The 23183-nt window shown below is 41.4% G+C and overlaps 1 protein-coding gene across 9 annotated transcripts in view; it reads left to right on the forward strand.

Annotated features, from left to right (window-relative positions):
* Nucleotides 1–23183, forward strand: part of SMARCA2 (SWI/SNF related BAF chromatin remodeling complex subunit ATPase 2) — a 163819-nt gene that overhangs the window by 101092 nt on the left and 39544 nt on the right. The window lies entirely within an intron of this gene.

The raw sequence follows: 23183 nt of genomic DNA on the forward strand, positions 1-23183 counted from the left end.
AGGTGTGGCTTTCTCAACTGTCCTTGCCAGGTGTGGTTTCTTGTGGGCTTGGAGAAATCAGGGACCGAGAGCTAGAGTTCTTTTGAGGGGCACAAGTTGCTAGTAAACGGGGAGATGGCTGTTGAACATAGATCACGTTATTCTGCTGTTGCCGTGGAGTCATTCTACATGTCAAGGCAGTGCCTTGAAATATAATGAAGAATTGTTTGCTGGAGCAGAGTTGGTCATTGGAAGCACAGGATTATTAGAGCTATGAGACCCACTAGTGTTTTATGACCAATTGCCTGGTCATGCCTCACTCTCTCGAAGTTAGAATCAAAATGTGGAAGGTGGCCTTAGAGATGTTTTTTAATCGTTCCCCCTCATTTCATGGTCATTAATTGGAGTTTTACTTTTCCAAGGCCTGCAGAAATGGTTCAGGGACAGTGCGGCATTTTCTAACTGCATTGTTATTTCATAAGAGCCGGAAGGTGCCTTTGTACTCTCTTGATTTTACAGACAACACCGTTGAAGCCCAGAGAAGTTAAGTGACTGTGCAGGATCGCTGGCTAGAAAGTGCTATTGCATTTGTGGGTTCACCTTTAGTTGGATCTGATCTGTTCATCGCAAACACAGACTGGGGCCTGGGACTCGGGTTACTGACACTTAGAAATGTTATTCTTTAGTTGTGGGGGTTTTTTGTGTTATTGTTTTTCCCCCTGCTTTGCAAAATGTTGATTTCTCATTTTGACTGAGGAATGAAATCTCAGAAGGTTCTTTGGGGAGCACAAAAATATCAAAATGTTCCCAGGAGCCACGTATGTGAATGCCAAGGCGAGTGTGCATCTTCCATTGGAAGGTTTGGCCCTACTTTCCATTAGCGGGGGTAGACTTATTACCTAGACAGAGTGATGAGGGACACACATTCCAGGCAGGACCAGGAAATGCATGCCGGAAATAGTAATGCAACTGGGTGAAAAGCAAGCAAAACAGAGGCTGCTGTTTTTGAGTTGTTCATTTTATCAAAAGGGAATATAATCCCCAAGCTTTGTAAAACATAGATTTTTAGGACCCAGGTCATAAGTAGGTAGGTGAGTAGAAACGTGATGGGGAAGTATTTTGAGACTGGATGTTCAACAGCAGACAGGTCTTGGCTCCACTTGAGATGTGATTTACTCAGGATGTTGTATGATGAGAGAGATGTGAGCTGAATTTCGAAAAGATTGAAGACTGTGGTATTCTGAAAAGAGACTAAGACAGCATTGCTCATGTTTATGGTTGAACGATGGCTAGGAAATGTAACTTTTGTGTTTTTGTTTTACTGTCATATCCAAATATTCCAGTGGCCTCATGGCTAGGAAATGTAACTTTTGTGTTTTTGTTTTACTGTCATATCCAAATATTCCAGTGGCCTCAGAATATAGTTTTATGGATTTCTTTGTAAGGTTGTAGCTGTATCGCATTCTATAATGTGGGGATATTTGTGTTTGTTTAATAATAATTTCTGAGTTGAGGAAAATCTATTCCTTTTCTTTTTATTTAAGCAAAGAATTAAGTACCTGAAGTACTGTTACAGGAGACAAGACAATAATTTAGGCCAACATTTTAAAGTTAATTTTATATATGTATAATCTTCAGATATTACAAATGCAAAATAACCCGGTTTATTGGGCAAGGATGTAGCTGAACTTTTCATTTTTTTATAATCATTTGGAAATACTCTTAAGAAAGACAACAATTTGAATCTTAGAAAGTTTGCAGGTTTAGAATACCTCATTTTTCTCTTTTTTGTTCAATTTCTATCACTAATGATTAGCACAATACTTAGCCCATAGTAGAGACTTAATGAATGTTTGTGAAATGAAATTATAACCTTATGAGAGGAAAGTGGAAAGTTACTAATTTATCAGTAATGTTACGATAGCATTTCTCTTCCTAGTGTATCTAGTAGACTTCCTTTTATCTAGAAATGGGAAACTCCTTTGTTTTACAAAACGATACTGTGAAATTGATTGTTCATAATTTTCAACCTTAGGTACACTGCAAAATGCCAAGTCACCCAAAAAGGACAAAACTGTTCTTAGTACAGCTGTATTGTAATATATCTTTTTGTAAACCAATCTTTTGAAAACTGGATGTCCATTTTTGGTATGAGCTAGTAACTTGCTGTTAACGGGGACATACAATTAGTATGGAATATGGAATGCCCCCTAGCCTAAGTGTTCAAAATAGGTGCTTGTTGTCGTTTGTTTTCTTGTTCACCAGTAGCAATCCTGCTTAACATCAGCCTATTAAGTTTTTCTGATAATAAAAATTATATTCAAAAGGTTCTCATGGGCCTGAATATGAGGAGATATTCTCGACTGGCCTATGATTGAACGCGTCGAGCAAACCCAGCCAACACAGCCTTGAAAGGGAATTTGGCAAGAACCATCATGTAAGAAATGCTGTAACAGGGCTAAAATAATTCTTCTTTTTCCTGGCAATGTTGTCCAAAGCCTGCTTGGCAGAGGCATCGAAGATACATAGAATCCCAGAGTTGGGAGGCAGCTGAATGGAGCAGCTACGCATCCTGTGCTTAAATCACAGTCTCTGCAGTGCCCGTGCCAAGAGGCCGGCTGGCCCTAAAGGAAGCAGTCTGCCTTTTTGTCTGCCTGGCCCCTCCGGTTCATGGCCAGCCCCGATTGTTAGTTCTGCCCTTTGAACAGAATCCTCTTTCCCTGGAGCTGCTCCTCCCTGGCCTTGATTCCATTCCCTGGGGTGAACAGAACAATATTTTTCCCCTCTTTAGCATCACATCCCACTGGATAAAATGTTCGAGGACTCGTGTACTGTCTGGGATGAACTTTCTACCCTCCTCTTTCATCTGGACTTTTCTCATCCTACAAGGCCCAACCAACGCAGTTGCCTTTCTACTGTGTTCTCGTATTTCTTTGCTTGTCCTTCTGTCACAGCTCAAATCCAATTTTCTAGTTTTCTTGGTAGGTACCAACATTCCTGCTTTCCTGGCTAGTTAATAAGCTGAATCTTGTTAGAACTTAGGTCTTCCATGTACCAATAGTAAGTGCCCAACAATTGCCAAATTGAAATAACATCAATTGATGTGTCAGAGTATAGCCTAGGGCAATGCTCACCGCTGCAACAGATGGACCTACACGTGCCCTATTTGTAGGCCTAACAAAAAAAGGAGAATTTTATTTCTCACATAAAAGTCCAAAGTGGATATTCCTGGTTGGTGGGGGCAGCTGTTCTCCACGTGTCCATTCAAGGATCCAGGCTGAGCGAGCCTCTGCCAGCTTGGACGTCCCCACCCCAGTGAGCTGAAAGGAGGGAAGAAAGACAGCGTGGAATGGTGAGTGTGGAGTTCTAATGGGCTGGGTCTGAGTGGTTCCGTATCACTTCTGCTCACTTTCCATTGGCTAGAACTCAGTCATGTGACCACACTAGCTGTAAGGAAGCCTGGGAAATCTGGGCAGTAAGCCCAGAAAAATAAGATTTTGGTGACTTGGTGGCAGTCTCTCCCTCAGAACACTTAGGTTAAATTTAAGTTATTTGGCCACTTTCTTTAAAATTTTTATTATGGTCTCATCACAAGCAGGTTTTATTTTATAATCATAGTTAGCTAAAAATTCCCACAGTGTCCTTTAGACAATCTGTTTAGTTGGAAGATTTTTAATTTTTTTCTGTATTTTTAATGTTCTTTTAAATGAGAAGGATAACAATTTCCAACATAGCTCAGTCAAAAAGAAAAGAAAAAAAGGTTTTTAGGTTGTTTTGAAATTCCTGTTTCCATTGAGGAAACTTAAATTTCTTTGGTGTTAGCCAGTCTCCAGTTTGCTTCATCTTTTTGGGGTAGTCATTTCAACATTCATGTACCCTATGGGCTGTTTCTCTCTTTTCCTGGGGGATTCCTGGCCCCTCTTTCTTCCCAAGATGATATCTGGATAAAGGTGGAAGCTGACATTGGGGGCAGGCCCCCGGTTCTCCCTCTCTCCTGTGAGTGTAATCTGGGCTCGTGCAGGGCTGCTGGTCTGTCCCTTCCTTGGAGGTCTTGACCTGTAACTCGTCCCATCTCATCCTTTGAGACTTTGATCACATGTGCAGTTAAAGTCTGGGATCCAGGCCAGAGTCTCCAGTGGGCAGGTTTTCCGCACTCCAAAGACTCATGAAGACCCCGACCTCTCTGATCTCATAATGCTCTCAGCTCGTTTGTGTCCTATTTAGGAAATCTGCAAACTCGTGGCTTCTTTCTTCACACTGCTAGAACATGTAGGATAGTCTAACTCTTTTTCTCAGCACCTGCTAAGTTATCATCAAGGAGTTGTCAAGCCTGAAGCTTCTGGAATCTGATGGTTGGGCAGATCAGGAAGCTCTTTAAAACAAGCAATAAAAAATGTCTTTCTTTTGCAAATTCTGTAAAACTATCTGACCATTTGAACACATAGTGACCGACCCTCCCAGAGCCTTGGAAGGAGCTTGTGAAGTGAGAGTCCTGAAGCTCATGTTTCATTAACTTCACAGTAAATCTACCTCTAGGCATTTTGAGTGCCTCAATCCTCTTGCTCCCTGCACCCACACCTATAATACACCAGGTTTGAACCCTGAAGAGTGACTATTCCATTTCAACCCCTGGTGGATGCCCTGCGATTCAATTCTGGAACTAACTACCCAGAGTTTTAGCATAAACCTCACCAAGGCACGAAGGACTGAGTCCCCAGCAAGACTGCACTACTTCTGATTCCAGCTGTAAGTTCTAGGGTCCCCAGGCCACTTGTACTTCTAACTGACTGGCTATACATTCAGTGGTTCTCATGACTCCTCCAGGCTCAGTAATTTGCTGTGACGACTCACAGAACTCAGGAAGGTGCTACTTGTGATTATAATTTTATTATGAAAGATGCAAATCAGGATGACCAGCCAAATGAAGCGAGACATAGTCGAGTTCTCTAGGGGACACAGAGCTCTCCAGTGAAAGGGCTCTCTACCTACCCTGCCTTCCTGTATTAGAGCAACTTCCCATACCCACGTGGCCGCCATAGCGCTCTGCACCATGGCTTCTGGTGCAGTTCTGAGAGTCCCCGCCCACCAAGTAAAGCTTAGTTCTTAATGCCAAAGAGCACTTGGAATTGAGGAAACTCCTCTCCATCCAAAAAGCCTGACTCAGACTGCTGCTGGTAGGCTCAGCCATCCTGGTTTGGAAGTCAGTGGTGTCATTTGTCTTTTTGTCTTTGCATACCAACTGCATCTCAGTTCACCTCAAGGCAGTGTGTCGCTCCCTTGAACAGGGAATGGACTCTTAGAAAGTGTGGAAGAGAATGTGGTCTTAAAAATATTTTATCCCTTACATTTTACAGCTTTCTCATGGTGTATCCAAGGTGATAACAGCACTAAATTATGTATGATATATATGTGTGCATTTGCACACATAGAATAATTGGCTCATGTTGATAATTTCTTGGAGGAATATCTTTGTTTCTTTACTTGTGATAGCGAGCATTTCATCAACCTAAATTGACAGGCATCTGATAAGCCCAGTGGGCCAGGTTTTTTCAGTGTAACTTGAATCGTGTGCACCGATTGTGATGTTTCTAGTATTGTAATCATTATTGAGGCAGGGGTTCCATAAAATTGGGGTGACTGGGAAGCGAAAAAGTGGGCTGAGGGCGTATTCTGAAATGCCTGGTTTTTCTATTCTTTCTGTTTTGGTCCTTCTGCCAACTTCAGAATCCCTCCCTTCCTTAAAACATTTAGTGACTTTCTAGAATTTATTTAATTGCTGGGTGAGTGATTTGTGCCCTGCAGCACTTGAAGATAATTGGAATGCAATCTAAATTATGTGCTCTGTATAATATTTAATTGCCAGCCTGATGGAAGGAGCAAACTTCAGAGAGTTATGCTTTTGTTTCACAATGGAGCTGATGTCCTGAAACTGTAGTGGGAAAAGTCCTCATTTGCTGGTGTCTGTGTGGTCCTTATGCATGAGTGTGAGGCTGCTGCTTTGGCATACAGTATAAGCTCCTGGTGATGAAGGAGGGTACCTCCGGATTTTTGCAATGCCCTGGACAGTTGGGCCCCAAACCATGTTATGTAAATGATGGTGATAAGACTCACTTCCTCAGATCTTTAAATCTGGCAATAGATAGCACTAGTTTTAGAAGCCATATGGTTTCAAGAGAGACCTCGAGGAAAGGCAGCATAGAAAAGAACACCCTCTGTTTCCTCCACCAGTCTGTCACCAGAATAAGGGTTTGAGCATCCCAGGATTTACATGCCTGAATGAGGTCCCCATGGGCATGTCTACTGACCACTAAAAGGATTTTTGAGGTTTCCTCTTCCCAAAACTCAAGGTGGAGAAAACAAAGTCAGAGACTGTTAAACCATATAATAGTAGGGGATAATAAGTATAGTAAAATGTGACACTTCTCAATGGAATTTAACGTGTGCCTTTAAAAGCTACATAACACCAGGTGCAAATACAGGAGAAGATCCCTTAGTTGGCATTCCATCACAACCAGCCCACGCCAAACTCTTCACAGGAAAAAGGCCAAGAAATGCACGGAGTTAGTCACAAAGTACTGGAAAAAGTAGGAAGAAAGTTTAAAGACATTGGGATTTCAAACAAAGTATTTGAAATTCTGGTGAAATACACAATGAGAAATAATGAAGTATTTTTTTCATCTATATAAAGAGAGTTTTTTTTCTCTCTCTAGAAATCTTTGAAACAGGACAATGTCCCCTCTGGGCTGGATTAAATATGATCCAGCCTGAAATCAGAGACCAGGGCTGGAATCTCCTAGCTGTAATCACTGCTGAGAGCATCCATGATTCCGTGAGATGTGCTTTTCTCCCAAAATATCGTATTTTATAATAGCAAAATTTTTTGAATCCTTTATCTAAAGCATAATGTGCATAACACCTAATAGTTTGCTGCTTCTCTTTTGTTTTGTCACTTTACATAATCTTCCCTTGCTTTTTATATAAGATTTAAAAATTACTTAGAGTTCTTTTTTATTTTTTATTTTATTTTATTTTATTTTATTTTCGTTTATCAAATGGCATTTTTAACTTTTAAAATTGGGTCATCAGATTTACTGGGGCAACATTTCTAGCAAGCTGCATTTCCGTTTTTATACACAAGGGAGAGCTAAGGCCCTAGTAAATAGATTTGGGTTTTGCCAAATTCCAGGTTCTTTGGTACTTCAGAAAGGACGTACTGAACTAATTAATGTTGGTCAGAATTGTGAATTGTTTGGGAAAATATTAGACAGTAGTAAAAGAATTTTTATAACTTTATACAATTTTTATTTTATTTTTAAATCTATTGGTTAGATTCCTTTCACAGAGACTGGACCTTAATATGTCCCCTATTGTCAAAATTCAGTAGGGCAAATTCATGAAGAGGGCCAACTAAAATAAATAGTAAAGGTTGAGAAGCGAGAGAGGCTTGTTGCGATTGATTTCTTTTAAACTGTGATGTCTGGAATTTCTGGTCTCAAGTTTTATCCCTTGAAATTGAGATCCAGCTCTGAAATCTAACTCAGTCATTAAAAGTAACCATGGGAAATTGGGACTGGCTTACAGATACTAAGCCAGCCTGAATAAGTTCCCATCATCTTTACATGGAGCAAACTATTACAGAGAAATAGATGGTTTTAAAAATGTCTGCTTTTTTGAATCAAGATTTGGTTTTGTCCTGTACTTTTTAAAAATCAATAAAGTCACTCGAAGAACCAAGTTTTTTAATTTTTATCTTTGACAAACAAAAAGTATATATTTAAGATGTACAATGTGATGTTTTGATACAGGTATACGTTGCGAAATGACCGCATTTATTTCTCAGTTGGGGAGAGTATAGGTAAGGAAGTTAAAGATACTGTGTTTCCCTGAAAATAAGACTTAGCTGGACAATCAGCACTAATGCGTCTTTTGGAGCAAAAATTTATATAAGACCTGGTATTTTATATCATATCATATCATATCATAGTAAAGACTTGGTCTTATATTATAGTAAAATAAGACTGGGTCTTATATAAATCTTTGCTCCAAAAGACGCATTAGTGCTGCTGATTGTCCGGATAGGTGTTATTTTCAGGGAAACACGATAGGACAGGGTGACTTTACTGTCACTGTGCCCATGTCTGGGAGGGTGTCAGAACTGTGACTTTGATGGCTATCTATCTGGGGCATTTAGGATTGTGGTTAAGAGTATAACATAAGGCTTGGAATCTGATGACCCTGGATTCAAATCCCAGCTCCGCCAAATTAGCTCTGTGACCCTGGGTACCTAGCAAAACCTCTCCTAACTTCCTTGTACAATGTTCTTCATAGAGTTTTCTGAAGTTTAAATATGTGTAACATAGAACCTAGCATATAAGAAAGATTCCCCCAAAAATAGCTATTAAGGAAAAAGTATTAAATTACTTCCGAGAATACCTAATAGGTGACAGGAAAAGAAGAAGAAGAAGAAGAAGAAACTTCTGTTTTATGTCTTGAATCCAAGGCTTGGGGTAACAGGAAACGGGTAAAAGGGTGGATAAAGAGGCCCCTGTGGTCACTCATTAGTGGAATTGAGGAGGATGAAATGTTTACTTGCTGAATATGTTCTAATAGGACATGCCCACAGGCTTACTCACCTCAAGCCCACCAACCTGTACTACTCACTCTGCTCTCAACGCTCTCTGCCCTGGTTTTCTACTTAATCGTCTGTGCCTGCAGGACGAGCTCTGGGGATGGTGGTCAGGACCCTGGCCTGCGGGTCCTGGCCCTGATGCCAGCTAAGTATGTGGCCTCGGACAGTTCCTGTTACCCTCCTGGGTTGAGTTGCATTATCTTTGATTTGCAAGATCCCTTCCACACATCTAAAGACAACCTCCAAAATCACCGGAAGCTGCTTTTACTTTTACTTTTCACTATGGTTTAATAATGGTCATCCCCTGCTTTCTTATCAGTGGGTCCATTCATGGAGGCTGTTTAAAAAGCAAATTCAATTCAATGAATTTATTTGACATTGAATAGATAGTGGAGCCACACATGATGCTTGGACTGGGGAAAGCGGCGTTAATTGTCGAGTTTCTATTCCACCGTCATGTCTGGCCCACCTTATTAGTGCAATTAAGAACCATATTTTAGAGATGCTATTAGAGGTAATATCGCATACTTAGCCACCTTGAAGAGCTTGTCAAGAGCAGGTCTCCGAGTGTACACAGATGGGAATTAATAGAGATTAAAATAGATTGTGAGATGCTCTAACTTGGAGGGCTTTTAACTGTTCAGGAAATCAGCAGAGTTTAAACATGATGTTTCCTACTTCATGCTAGAGTTTTAGTGTCATGCCTCTGGGGGTGTTATTTATGATTTTCCATGCCCCATCCTCAGACTCCAGAGGATGGAAGGGCAGCTGCCTCTTTGGCACACAGTTTGGCTTCCAGACACAGAAGGTAACAGAGTTCATCTCCTGGCTGCTGCTGCTGCTGCTGCTGCTGCTGAGAGAGACCCGAGCCTCTCTTATAGCCACACCTGTGCTCCTGGGGTTTCTACCCACCCTGCTTGGCCGCCACGTGAGGAGATACACAGCACAGCACATCCCTACGCCTTTGACCAAAGAGAAAGAGATTCAGGGATTTAAGTGCCAACATAATGAGCTGGAGCATGTGACACTTACATTTTGGAGGACAGCTTTTTCTCTTTGTTTACCACAGTTCAGGTGGCTACCCAGAGAGATCGGAGTATGCTTTCCAAAGCCGATACGATACCAGGTCTGATCACCCTCACGCATTACCCCACTCCTACCCCCCACCCACCCCCATTCCCCACACAAAACACTCCAGCAGCCGCCCATTGCAAGTGTAATTAAATCCAAAGACTCTAACATGGCCCATGAGGCCTTGGCCATCTGGCCTCTGCCGGGCCCGCAGAGCTCATCTTCTCCCCTTGCTCTCTGGGTGGCTGCCACACTGGACTGTCTTTCTGGTCCTTTGCACTTCCAGGAAGGCTCCTCTGCAGATCATCACATGACCATCTACTTGTCCTGATGGTTTCTTTCTAGAGAGATCCCTCCCGGCCACCCTAGCTGAAAGAACCTGCCCCTGCCAGAAACTGTCACATAACCCATACCAATTTTCTTCATGGCCCATGCCACCATCTGAAGGTGATCTCATTGTCCTTCACTAATATCAAGCTCCAAGAAAACCAGGGCCCTCAGCTGTCTAGTCCACTGACATGCCAGCACTGGAATAGCACCTCACGCATAGTAAGCACTCAATAAATGTTTGTGAATAAGTGAGCGTACCAGCCAGAAATGAGAGCTAGGAGAGGAGATTTGGTTGCAGAGTCAGTCAAATACTCTGGGTGTTTTTGACCAATAAGGGTCAAGGTAGAAATTGTTGGCATTCTTTCCCATTAGATTACAGTGATCTGTGTCTTCATGTAATGATTTCTTAAAAGAATTCTAAAGGCATGCAGTTTTGACAAAAGTGCTCTTGAATTTTTCAAGAATGTCAAGGTTCCATTCTAATTTCACATTAATATTCTTTAAATAAAGAACACATTAATAAAGGTTCTTTAAATATACATAAAAAACACAACCATTGCTTCAGCCTACCTCCAAAATTCTCATAGATTTTACCAACAGCTATCTTCTAGCTCCAACCCTTTTCTTTTTCAGCAAAAAACAGATTAATGCATCTAATATAATTTAAAATTAAAAGACAAAAAGAAAGTACTAAATTAATTGGGTTTTCATTTCTACTTTTGTACAAGAAAGTCCCCCGTTGAGAATATTGATTTTGAACATAATGATATACCTTTTAGATGGCTTCCTTTCTTATTTTCTATAGAATGTTAAATTGTCAGAATCATGAAAAATTACAGATGGGACTGCGAAGCTTTGCTCCAGGCAAAACTTGATTTCTTGTTCTGCCATTCTTCCTGAAATACTATATTTAAGGTTACTGTACTCGTAGTCCATTGTCGAAAGCATATTCCTAACGTATGATGCTGTTTTTAAAAACGTCTTTCCCTTGGACCTTGTAGACTATTTTCCAAAGATTAGTTAGAATGTTGTCCTCAAAACTTCAGCTTCGTCAGGGTTGCCAGTGCTTCTGTTCTTCTCTTCCACTTAGTGGAAGGAACGGGGCCTTCGGCATCAGGAGTCAGAGCTCTGGTTCCAGACCCGTCGTCGTTTTGCTATGTGATGCCTTGGATTAGTCAGTTCACCTCCCCGAGCCCCAGTGTCTGTGTCCAGTGTCCCTGGAGTCATGAAATGAGGGAGGGGGGTGAGGAAGAGCGCATGGCCCCATGTCTCCTGCCCTTGACTTCTTTGATTTTGCCTTTGGTGACGCACAGAACTATGTGAGTTTGCCCTGGTCTGGCGCCAGCTCTGAGACACAACTCTCAGAAAGAAATATTCAGAGGGGTATGGATAAGAGATATTCTCCTTGTTCTTGGGCTTTCTCTCGAAAATGCAGGTTTGGCAAGGGGTTCTCGAGCAACCCTGGGTGGGCTCAGTACATGAGCCACTGAATAGCACTTTCGGGTCTAACTGGTTGTTCGTAGCATTTGGAGAGCTGAGATGCATCCTGTGTGCTGACAGGACATGATGGACAGGACTCCAAAAGAGGGTGGAGCCAGTGATGAGAGCGTCGCCTACCTGCCGCAGGGGGCTACTTTCCATACACAGGTAATTGGGGGCTTCAGTAATTCAGTATAGACCAAGACCAACAATTTTCTAGCACTCTGTCATCAAGAAGAAACTACCCACCTCATCATTTTTTTATCCCTTGCACACTACCTAACAGAATACATATCAGCTGCTAAATGGATCCATCTTGTTCATTGAAACATATCAAGTCTCCCCTCGAATTATCAACACTGAATCCCTTTGCATTCACTTTAATTAAAACAAATCAACACACTAATAGTCATGCAATATTATTGGGATGCATGTGGAAGGGTATTGTGGAGTCCCACAGACTACGCTGTCAACATTCCAGGGGAATCCAGGTATGGACATTTGTTCTGCAAGGTAACTATCAAACCCAGTGTAGGGGTTTTGTTTGCCACTATTTTATCTTGTTACGCAAATCTGATTGACTGTTTTATTAGTTGTATCCCTCTGCATTTTTATAATCAGCACCCGAAACGCCTGAAGCTTCAGTATTTTTTTTTTACATAAAGTTTACAATAAAGTTTCTTTGGAGGCATTTTCCCTGTCAAAAAAGCGTAACAAGAAACACAGAATCAGACTGAGGGAAAGAAAAGAGTATCACCTGTAATTTCATTGACCGTCACGTCTCCAGGTTGGAGAAGGGGCCAAGTAAAATCACTGACAGGTTATTTTGGTGCCATGACGTTCAGAATTATTTTTAACCTGTGATGAGGCTCAGCCCTTTTGTAGCAGTTTCACTAAACCCCAACCCATGAGGCCCATCAAGCCCCAGCCTGTTAGTATTTGCGTGTTCTTCCACTGGGTCTTAAGAACACCCTGTTTTACAGGGCACCAAAGGACTGGCTTTTTTTTTAAAGGCCATGAGGGGTATGTGGGGGTATGCCTTCCCACACTGCATTAGCGATTTTTGCTTCGTCTCGTAAACAGTGCTTGTACGTCTTCCCTTCGAGTTTCACAGGCAGTTTCCCCTTCTCTTAAAGATGGCTTTTCACCTCTCCTGTGTTACATAGTGGGTGCTTTTTACTGCCATAAAGTTGGCTCACGTCACCCTATTCCTGTCCCCAGCACTGAATTCTTCTTTTTTTTTAAACTGAGATATAATTAACTTAGAACGTTACATTAGTGTTAAGAGCCAGGACTGAGTTCTTAACCTAAATTCATTCCCATAGAATTTTCAGGACTCTTGAGACAAAGCAGACCCTTTCTCTCAGTTCCTGTACTGCCCTCTCTTTTCTCCACACCACACAGGACTGGGCTGTACACTATGCACACTCATCGCGTTTTCATCTCCTTAAAGACTTGGGATAGGTACTTCTCCCATTTTACTGACGAGGCACTAAGCCTGCTGGGCACGGGGCATGGTTTTTGGATGTCGCATTTAGCTCATGGTGGGTACATTTGTTTAATGAAGGTTGAATATTGAGTTTATTGCCTTTCATGTTTTGAAAATGAACATCAGTGCAAGTCTGCAGGACGATGGTGATTTGGTGAAGGACAAATCACATCCCATTTACAGATGCTTTGCCCCCGAGCCGACCTTCTTGTAGCTTGTGAATTCCAGCTGCTGCTTGAAAACGTGCAGGAGCTCAGGTTAGATCAGCAACAGGTGCCTCTCTTGATGACTCTGGGAGGACTTACTGCTAGAAGTCTTCAAAGAGCCTCCTAGGTGGGATATAAGACTACTCGGGAAGACTGCCAGCTTGCTGCTTCTCCCAGGACAGCCTTTGCGGACTTCTCTCTGCCGAGCAACAGGTCTCTGGGGGACTCGGGTCAGTGTCTCCCCCTTCTTCCTTGTTTCCAGGGAGGCCAGGCCCCCTCCTGTCCTCCTTACTTTGTTCAACGAATTGCACACACTGTTCTGTCTTGGGGCTAAGTAAGGGGTGTTGCTCTTTATCGCTCTTCCACATTAGATGGTCATTTTTGACAGTAGGGTTAAATATCTTTTTTTTTTTTTTTTTTTTTTTTTTTAAGATTTTATTGGGGAAGGGGAACAGGACTTTATTGGGGAACAGTGTGTACTTCCAGGACTTTTTTTCCAAGTCAAGTTGTTGTCCTTTCAATCTCAGTTGTGGAGGGCACAGCTCAGCTCCAGGTCCAGTTACCGTTGCTAGTTGCAGGGGGCACAGCCCACCATCCCTTGCGGGAGTCGAACCGGCAACCTTGTGGTTGAGAGGATGTGCTCCAACCAACTGAGCCATCTGGGAGCTCAGTGGCAGCTCAGCTCAAGGTGCTGTGTTCAATTTTAGTTGCAGGGGGCGCTGCCCACCATCCCTTGCAGGACTCGAGGAATTGAACTGGCAACCTTGTGGTTGAGAGCCCACTGGCCCATGTGGGAATCGAACCAGCAGCCTTCGGAGTTAGGAGCATGGACCTCTAACCGCCTGAGCCACCAGGCCGGCCTCAGGGTTAAATATCTTACTCAAGCCATTTAACTCTCAAAGCCAGAGCAAGAGAGAAGATTATACAGGCATACCTCGAAGATACTGTGATTTGGGTTACAAACCACTGTAATAAAGCAAGTATTGCAATAAAGCAGGCCGTGATCTTTTTGTTGGTAGAGAGCCTTGCCTTTAATTTGCAAAAAAACGCAGCATCTGGAAAGTGCAATAACGTGAGGTATGCCTGTATAGTGACCAGTTAAAATGAAGGCTGTTTAAAGAAGTGGGCTGGAGCAGGGCTGACAAAAAATAAAAATCCTCAGTTTTGCCCCACTTATCTGACTCATTTTGATTCACTGTATAGTTGTGTAGGCCTCCCTTGAACAGAAATCAGTTAAGCCTGACCTTAGAGTGTGTTTCCTTGGTAAACTCTGTCATTTTGAGGAAACAGAGGAGTAAACAATAAGACCTGGTTTTATTTCAACAAGATTTGTGGGTCCCACTGGTGAGCAAGGCATCAATATAAATGCCTTTGAGGCTATTTTGATTAAAATGACTTTTTTAAATTCCAAAAGAGATTTCAGACTGATAGGAGATTCAGACATATTTTAAGACAAAACTCATACAAAGCAGAATTAAATAAACAGTGAATAAAAGTGCCTGTAATGTATTGCGAAAGTACAGAGAAAAGAGGAAAAGAATTAATTTTTCATGATCAAGTATGATATTGTGAAAGAATACATTTTAGCCATTTTTTAAAAGATAAGCATTATTTGGATAGGAGAGGGGGACCAGAAGAGCAGAATTCCAGACTAAGGGAACCACACAGAGGCATGGAAATATGTGCCTCATAGGTGCTGACCCTGTGTATTAGGGAGCATTTTATAGGGATAGGAGTGGAGAATAAAAACTAGGTGGGGCTATACCCTGGAGGCTATGCGTCACCAAAGAAAACGGGCTTTATTCTGTCCTGTAGAAAGAATGTACAGTCTGAACATTTTTGAAATGCTGTGTCCCTCTTTTTAAGCAGAGAGAATATAAACGTGCATTAAAAGGGCCGGAGAGAAAGGGTGAGGAAAACCCATAAGCGGGGCCATTATATTTGACCCTATGAAAGAGGAGACCTTTCTGAGAGCAAGGAGAGAGAAGGGGAAAGATTGTTTACGATGTTTATAAGTAAACATTGTTTAAGGTATTTATTTTAGAGGTAAACTACACGTGGTGACTGACAGGAACACTGATGATTTTAAAGGTTTCTACTCTGAATAATTGGGGAACAGGGGAGGGTTGTGGGAAATGATGCCCTCTGGGGGCGGGGGGCAGAATGGGGTTGATCATCGAAGCACAGTACAGAGTGCACAGGTGCAAGGAATTGTAAAAGATGCTCCAGGTGAGAAGTGGGAGAGAAATCAAAGTGGGGAATAAATATGGTGTGCTGTGGTGAGCTGCCGGATTTGCGATCCTGTTACTGGGGGAATGTTCACATGCCGGGAAATGTAGCAAGTCAGGTTGGGTAATATCAGATCATGAAGTCTCTAGAGTCCAGGCAGGGAGACTTGGAATCGATATACTGAGGATAATTTAGGAACCTGAGTAGGACAGAAGTACGTAAGATTCGACTAATGGGATGTAGCCCAGAACTTTTGAGAAAAAAATCAGAGTCGAGCTATTATTGCAGGGGAGAAAAAGGACTGCATGACAAAAAAAGAATAAGGACATAGGACTTGTCTAGTGCCCCACCCCCACCTCCATTCCAAAAAAGAAAGAATAGCAGAAGCCTTCTTAACCAAAGTAATCAAAGCCAGTCACAGGTTGGTCAATGGAAATATCAATTAAGATGAAAGAATAATATATGTAGAGGGACGTTTTAATGAAAAACTTAATGTATATCTTTGCCACATTCTTGATGTAAGTCTGGGGTTGCCTTTTTGAATCTGCTGACTAGAATTTGTAGTCTTTTTTGCATAAGTGACATCCTTTATGTATCACTTAGGATTTCTAGTTTTGGTGTTTTTAGTGAGCGAGAATTTTTTTTTTATTATTTCAGCTTTGCTGAGATATAATTGACAAAATTGTAAGCTACCTGTGTATCCATTTTGGTGATTTTATATATGTATACACTGTGAAAGGATTCCCCCATCTAGTTAACACGTCCATCACCTGAGTGAGAATCCTGATACTAACAAACACATGGAGTGTGGTCTCTTCCCCAGATTTTAAGAGATTATAATTGCCTTTGGTAAATTTCAGTGTTTGTTTTGTTTTTTGGGTTTTTTTAAGCCACTCACTTTTTATGAATTCTTTCATTGTACTCACTGTGTGTAGAAACAAAAAAACGTATTTTCACAATTGTGTTTCATTTTATGTACTACCTAATTGGACCATGTAGTTCCAATAACAAAGGTAATCGGCCTCAAGATGCCGGGGAGCACAGCTGACCATGGGTATGTGAGTCAAGTGGGGTGAGCACAGGGGCCATGCTGTGGGCTCAGTCTTAAGTGGGGGGTTGGTTGAGGGAACCTTTTAACTGCCTTCAGATTTAATGACTGTCAGGTGTGCACCCTCTAAAGTTTTTTTTCTGGGGTGCATATTAGGGGGTGTTTTCCATATGAATGCTACTGCCATTTAGAGCCAGTTCCTGTTTGTCTGTCCCATGCAAATCGCTGACCATGTTCTCCTCTTTTGCCACCCGACTCGTGTTGATTTCAGCCAGGTATTCCCAGAAAAACTGCTCGTCCTGGCTTAGAATACCAAGAAGCTGTGGGAGTTATACAAGGCCCACATAGTACTAAGTGTGTGTTTATTAGTAAAATCTAGTCATATTTACTTCTTGTTTCTTTGTGCTTTAATTTTAGAGATTCGTTTTAAAGTTTATTGCATAGCAAATTGTGTTTGCAACATATGTATAGCTTTTCGTTAACCAGGGCTCAAAGTTTTTCTGTTTTTTGTTTTTTAAGATTTTATTGGGGAAGGGGAACAGGAATTTATTGGGGAACAGTGTGTACTTCTGGGACTTTTCCAAGTCAAGTTGTTGTCCTTTCAATCTTAGTTGTGGAGGGCGCAGCTCAGCTCCAGGTCCAGTCGCTGTTGTTAGTTGCAGGGGGCGCAGCCCACCATCCCTTGTGGGTGTCGAACCAGCAACGTTATGGTTGAGAGCCCGTGCTCCTATCAACTGAGCAGTGCTCAAAGTTGTGTTTTAAATTTTCAGCTTTATTGACCTGGCATACTTGTCAAAGAGTCCTGTGAATTCTTAGAAACACCATCCAGAGATAACTTGAACAAATCCAGATTTGAACTCATTATAGTTATTTTCCAACTATATATTCATTTCTACTTGATGTCTCATCTTTAGAGCTGGACACTCCTTTACTGACATTTTAATTATACATGTGTGTGTACATATATGTATGTATGTATGTCTTCATATATCTATATATAGTTGAATTAAATACAGGTGTGTATGTGCATATGGAATTAAATCCTCCCTGGGACTAGTTTCATTCCCCTTCACACAGTGTACTCTGCATATCTCCAGTTGTCCTCTCTTTATTCATTTCATTTATCCATTTATTCATTTCTCCTCCTAACATCTCTTGCCTAGGTGCTACCTCATGCTCTTCATTCAGCTTCAGCTCCCACACCAGCTGGGTGTATTCTTTCACACTTGCAGTTGACATTTCTAAGAGAAGTGAACTAACTCAGCCAATCACTCTCATGTCTTATTTATCCAGAGACCCTCGTGCCAGGCCCTGCCCAAGTCTAGAGATGGGACCATTCCGACACCCACCTTGTGAGACCAGGAGGGAGAGGAGTTGCCTGATAGAGAACTTGGCTGCCCAGACAGCAAGCATTGTGGGCAGGGCAGTTTCCCTTAGATTACAGGATGGCATGAAAGAGAAAGGCGGCCATTACTTATTCAAAGGGATGTTTTATATACATCCAGGCAGGCCTCACTTTGCACCATTATAATACGTACCAATTTCCATTAGTGTAATATAGTAAAGAATCATGAGTTCCCCCAGTAACAAATTTCAGTTACCCTATGTATTAGTTTTCTAGACCTTCCATAACAAAATACCCCAGACTGGGTGGTTTAAACAACAAATGTATTTTCTCACAGTTCTGGAAGTCTGAGATCAAGGTGCTGAGAGGGTTGATTTCTTCTGAGGCCTCTCTTCCTTGGCTTGTAGATGACCGTTTTCTCCCTGCATCTGCACATGGTCTTCCGTCTCTGTCCTAATCTTCTTCTACTTATAAGGACACCAGTCGTATTGTATTAGTACCCACCCTAATTACCTCTTTAAAGACTCTGTCTCCAAATAGTCATATTCTGAGGTGTCCTGGGAGTTGGCACTTCAACAATGCAAAATTGGTGTGGGGACACAATTCAGCCCATAACACCATGGTATCCTAACTGTGAGTAATTGCGTAAGGTGCAAACTTTGCTGCTAGCTCTTCAGTCCACAAATCACCATGTAAATAACAGATGCACTTTATGATCAGCCGATCAATCACATCGCTGCTTTCCAGGTGTGTTGGCAATTAGTCACTGAGCGTGTGTTCTTCAGTCCATGCACACGCACACAGCAAAGCATGTAGTTGTGGAGTCTCCGTGTCTCCCAGTGATAAACCCACATGGCATTCTACAAAAATAGACAATCAAGAGAGGGAATTGACCACCAAAGATGAAAGTGTGGCAAAGAAATAAAAAGTGACAGCACAGGAAACAAAATTGGATTTGATTAGAAGATTTGAAAATGTCAACATCAAAGGGAGGATAGAATGAGTCCTGCATGAAACTGCAATACAAACCATATTAGAAAAGTCTGCTGAGTGTAGAAAACGAGCTGAAGTTGCATCAGTGTATTTTAGTTTAAATTGCACTAGAAACAGAAAGCCACTTATGGTTGAATTTGAGCATTTAGTTTAGATTGAAGACTATAATAAAAAATAAAAAAAGTCCCAATCAATTTGGCTAGTGTTCAGGCCTTAGTGCTGAAGTTAAGTCACTGCATTGAAAGAAACTGGTAATTACAAGGAGACTGGAGATGAATCTTTTCCTGCCAAAGTCAGCATGGATTGGTTTCTCTGGGACAGGTTGGTGGTGCTGCCGGGACAAAGTATGCTGCTGTGAAATTAGCACCCACATTCCAAGAATTAGTTAGGGCAGGTGGTTAGGGTGATCATCAAACATTTACTACTGATGAGACAGATATTTTGTAGAAGTCAGCCCTATCAGGAGCATAAGCAAAGAAAGATGTTGGATGACAAAGTGTCCATAAAGGAGAGACTCTAAGATAGACAGCCAGAGGAATTCGCACAGGCAACCTTACTGACATAAATGAGAACGGGGTTATGAAGAAAAGCATGAAGATGTCTCAGAGGAAGTGACGAGGGGAAAAAAAAAAAAAACCTTCAAATTAAAGGAACTCTGAGATATCTCACTATAGTGAAAGGGCAAAGTATAACATGTTGGAAGCCAAGGCATAGAAAAGATGATTGCTCCATATCATAAGTAAAAACCATTTTATTGTTCAACGTTTCTAATGTTTTAAATCAGTATACTAAATAATTTTTTATTTTACCATGTTTTTCATTTCCCTGTACATGTATAACTGACAATAGTGTTTTTAATGTTTTGACATAAACTTCTATGTATATGTCATGGAACAATCATAGTTTTTCCATTGATTATTAAAGTGACTTTGTACATGGTCATTTTTATGGTCCCACACTTCCATGCAACACCAGGACTGCATGTGCATGCGCCCTTTGCTGGAATTCCTTCTAAGATGTACCATGTTATGTATGTTTTTACTTGCATTATTCCCCTAAGCCTAGCAAGCATAATTGAGCATTTTCCTGATGGTGCAAAATCATTATTTGTGCTGCAAAGTAGATTAACATCCTTGTTAAGGGTGTGGTTTGTGCAACCAAACTTTCAGTGTTCAAACCCCGACTCTGCGACTTATCTTGTATGATTTGGAATAAGATGCTTCATCTCTCTGTGCATCAGTTTCCTCATCTGTACAGTGAGGAGAAGAATAGTTCCTACCTCATGGTGTTGATACCAGTATTACATGAGCAAATGTATGTAACGCACTGAGCTCCTGGCAACATAATGAACAATGTGTGTGAGCTGCTGCTGCTGGTGGTGACGGTGGGAGTGGTAGAAGTATTCACCATACCATGTATCTCAAGATTTACTGAACTTGAGGCTATTTCTTTCTTCTATCAGATGGCCTCAAACTACCGTGTTCTTTATTTATTGGGTTGTTTTACTTACGTGTTCTTCCTTGTAATTTGGCTCCTCATGGCCTTTGTATCTGCCTCAAGCAGAAGCATCTTACTCTCAGCCACCCTCTCCTTTGAATTCAATGCTTTTAACCACAGAGGGTTTATAGACCAGAGAACTTGTGTATTGTTGTAGTAGCGTGTAAGCCTGGATGAGGGCCCAGTTCCTTGTGGATGGCCTTTCGCAGGGAAACCCAGAAGAGAACCATTTATTTCAGCTCAAGGGCCTCCAATTCACCATTTGATGTTATCTACAAAAGAGGTTGTACTCATAATCATTGTATTGGCTGTTTTAATAGCATTAAATTATTGTTTGCAGATATTAAAATTATACCACAGTATGTTACCTTCTTTTGGCATTTCTTCTTTTTTTTTTTTTTTTAATATACTGAGAACCCTGAAGTACAGAGGTGGCCCAGGCCTCCCTCAGAAGCCCTGCTCAAGAGATAAGCAGGCAGAGTTCTGGCGGTGTTATGAGTTGATAGTAATTGGATAAATGGTTTCACGATAAGAAAACAGAACTGCATTTCTTTTAATTCTCCTTTGTTTCTCTAAGCATCTTTTCGGCTCACAGATTCTCAGGTTCTTTGATTGATTCCACCCAAGGGAGCTGGAGTATACTGCATGCCTAACTTGTAAGAACAAAGATGTCAATACATTGTGCTCGTTATGTGGTAGGGTCTACGCGGCCAGATATTTGCTGGGGCCACTATCTACTAAATCTAAAAGTCATTCTCTGAATTGAGTATTGTGCTTATTACTGCTGAAGAGGTACCTTATGGGTTCTTAGTTGATCTTGTGGCTAAAATAATTTTCATACTCCCTATACTTTTTTCCTCCTCTTCCCGACCCCATATTGCTTTTACCTGATATAATGTCCTAATTTGCCTTGTCTCAGTTGGATAAGCAGTGCATCCCCTTTCCCCTTTTCTCCCTGGATTTCCCTTTGTAAGATTCCTTATGCCATAGGGGAAAGAGAGAGGCTTGGTTTGTTTTTGTAAAAGTGATCTAAAGTTACTGAACAAGAAACTGAAAAGCTCATTCAGTTAAACTGAGGCCCCATTCGCTTCCCCTTTATGGCCAGCGTTGTACATTTCAGTCCCCAACTCAGGGAGAGCTGAGAGTGCAGTTGGCATCTGAGTTGCCTGACAAAGGAGTGAAGAAATGAGGTTCTATTGAAATAATATGTCATCAGTTATAATTGTACCACCATGAAAAAGGAAAAAAAAGTACGCTGGAACATTCTTAGCCTTCAGACAACTTACCTCTTTTCTTAATGTTTGTTATTCAAATTAACAAAATTAAAAAGTTTGTGAATCGGTGTGTGCTGTATACAGGAAATTTTCATACATCGGGGATAGTTCCTTAACAACGTTTGAATGAATAAGAATTTTTGAAAAGGCTTCTAGTCATTGCTCAGGGCAAGACTGAACGTGCTACCTGTTGAAATACTATAAGGTTTTAGTTTAGAAGGAAAGCTAGCAAGATTTCATTAGTATTGTGTGCTGTGTGTTAGGGTTGTAGGAACATGCATGAACCTGCAGTTGTTGGTTTTTTCCTTTAATATATAGGGAATTGATTTTTTTTTTCCCGGGGACTTTTTTGTTGTAATGGTAAAATACGCATAAAATTTATTATTTTAATCATTCTAAAGTACATTTTAGCACATTGTTATGCAACCAGACAGTTGTTCCAGAACTTTTTCATCATCCCAAACTGAAATTCTGTACTCATTAATCAATAACTTCCCACCCCACCCCTGCCCCCGCCCCACCACCCCTAGTAACCACTGTTCTCCTTTCTTACAAGTGGAATCATACAATATTTGTCCTTTTCTGTCTGGCTTATTTCACCTTAGGGAATTTGGAGGATGGTAATTATCAAAACTTGAAATTGTCCAAAGTCCTGAGTCTGAAATTCTATATCTAAAAGTGCTGCAGTCTTTGTTAAACCAAGTGCCTAAAATGATAGGGCATTTTAAGCAGGAACTCCATGTTCAATTTGGTTTTGCTATTGTTAAATACTCCTATTATAAGAAAGTTTCTCATACATGACATCTTAAATTTTCTTAAAAACTCCACTGTTTTGTTGTTGCTGCTGTTCTTATTGTTTGGGGGATCATTACCAGTATTATTGGTTTCCAGGCTCTCAGCTGGGCTTGAGGGAGGGTTAGGCTCCCAATATTGGAATCAAGTTTCGTGATGTGTGAATGGTCCATAGGAAGCGCTAGTATTAACATGACGCAGTTCTTGAACGCTTAGCCCCCTCAACTCTGTTACCCGACCTCCACCCCAGCAGCATCCTAGGGTCCTCTCTGGAATCCAATTACAGCTCCTAAGGGAGGAGGACCCTCGAAAGAGAATGTGTCGCTGGGCAGAAATGTGATATTTAAATATGAGTTAAGTATTACAATACTAAAATTCCCATTTCATATCCAAGAAATTCCCCATGCATTGTCTAGATGTCTTTCGAATTGCTCCTTTCAGTTTCCCCTGAGATGGTCTGTTCCACTGTAAGGGCTGTGATGCTGAGGTTGTCAGCAACCACAATGAAACAATGCACCCGAGTTGGCTTGTGGCTTTTGTTTGCTTGTCCCGGTTTACCTATTCATAGTCATGGACCGGTTCTCCTGTGTGTTGTGTATTGTGAAGTCATGTATAACAGCACCTCATTACACCACAGGTTAAGAAGAGCAGGATAATGCCGACTTTCTGGACTGTCCATCTTTCACTAAAAGGCGTAGTGTATGTCAGGATGATTGGGGCACGGCTGGACCCACGTGTGGCTGATTCCCAGGTCTGCCCTGTGCTTTGCAAGCGGCAAAGTGGTTCATCTCAAACAGCCAATCCTGCATGACCTGTCCTGCA

This window comes from Rhinolophus sinicus, chromosome 16 (genome assembly GCF_057876585.1).
Source record: "Rhinolophus sinicus isolate RSI-liver-muscle chromosome 16, RSI-T2T, whole genome shotgun sequence".
Classification (NCBI taxonomy): domain Eukaryota; kingdom Metazoa; phylum Chordata; class Mammalia; order Chiroptera; family Rhinolophidae; genus Rhinolophus; species Rhinolophus sinicus.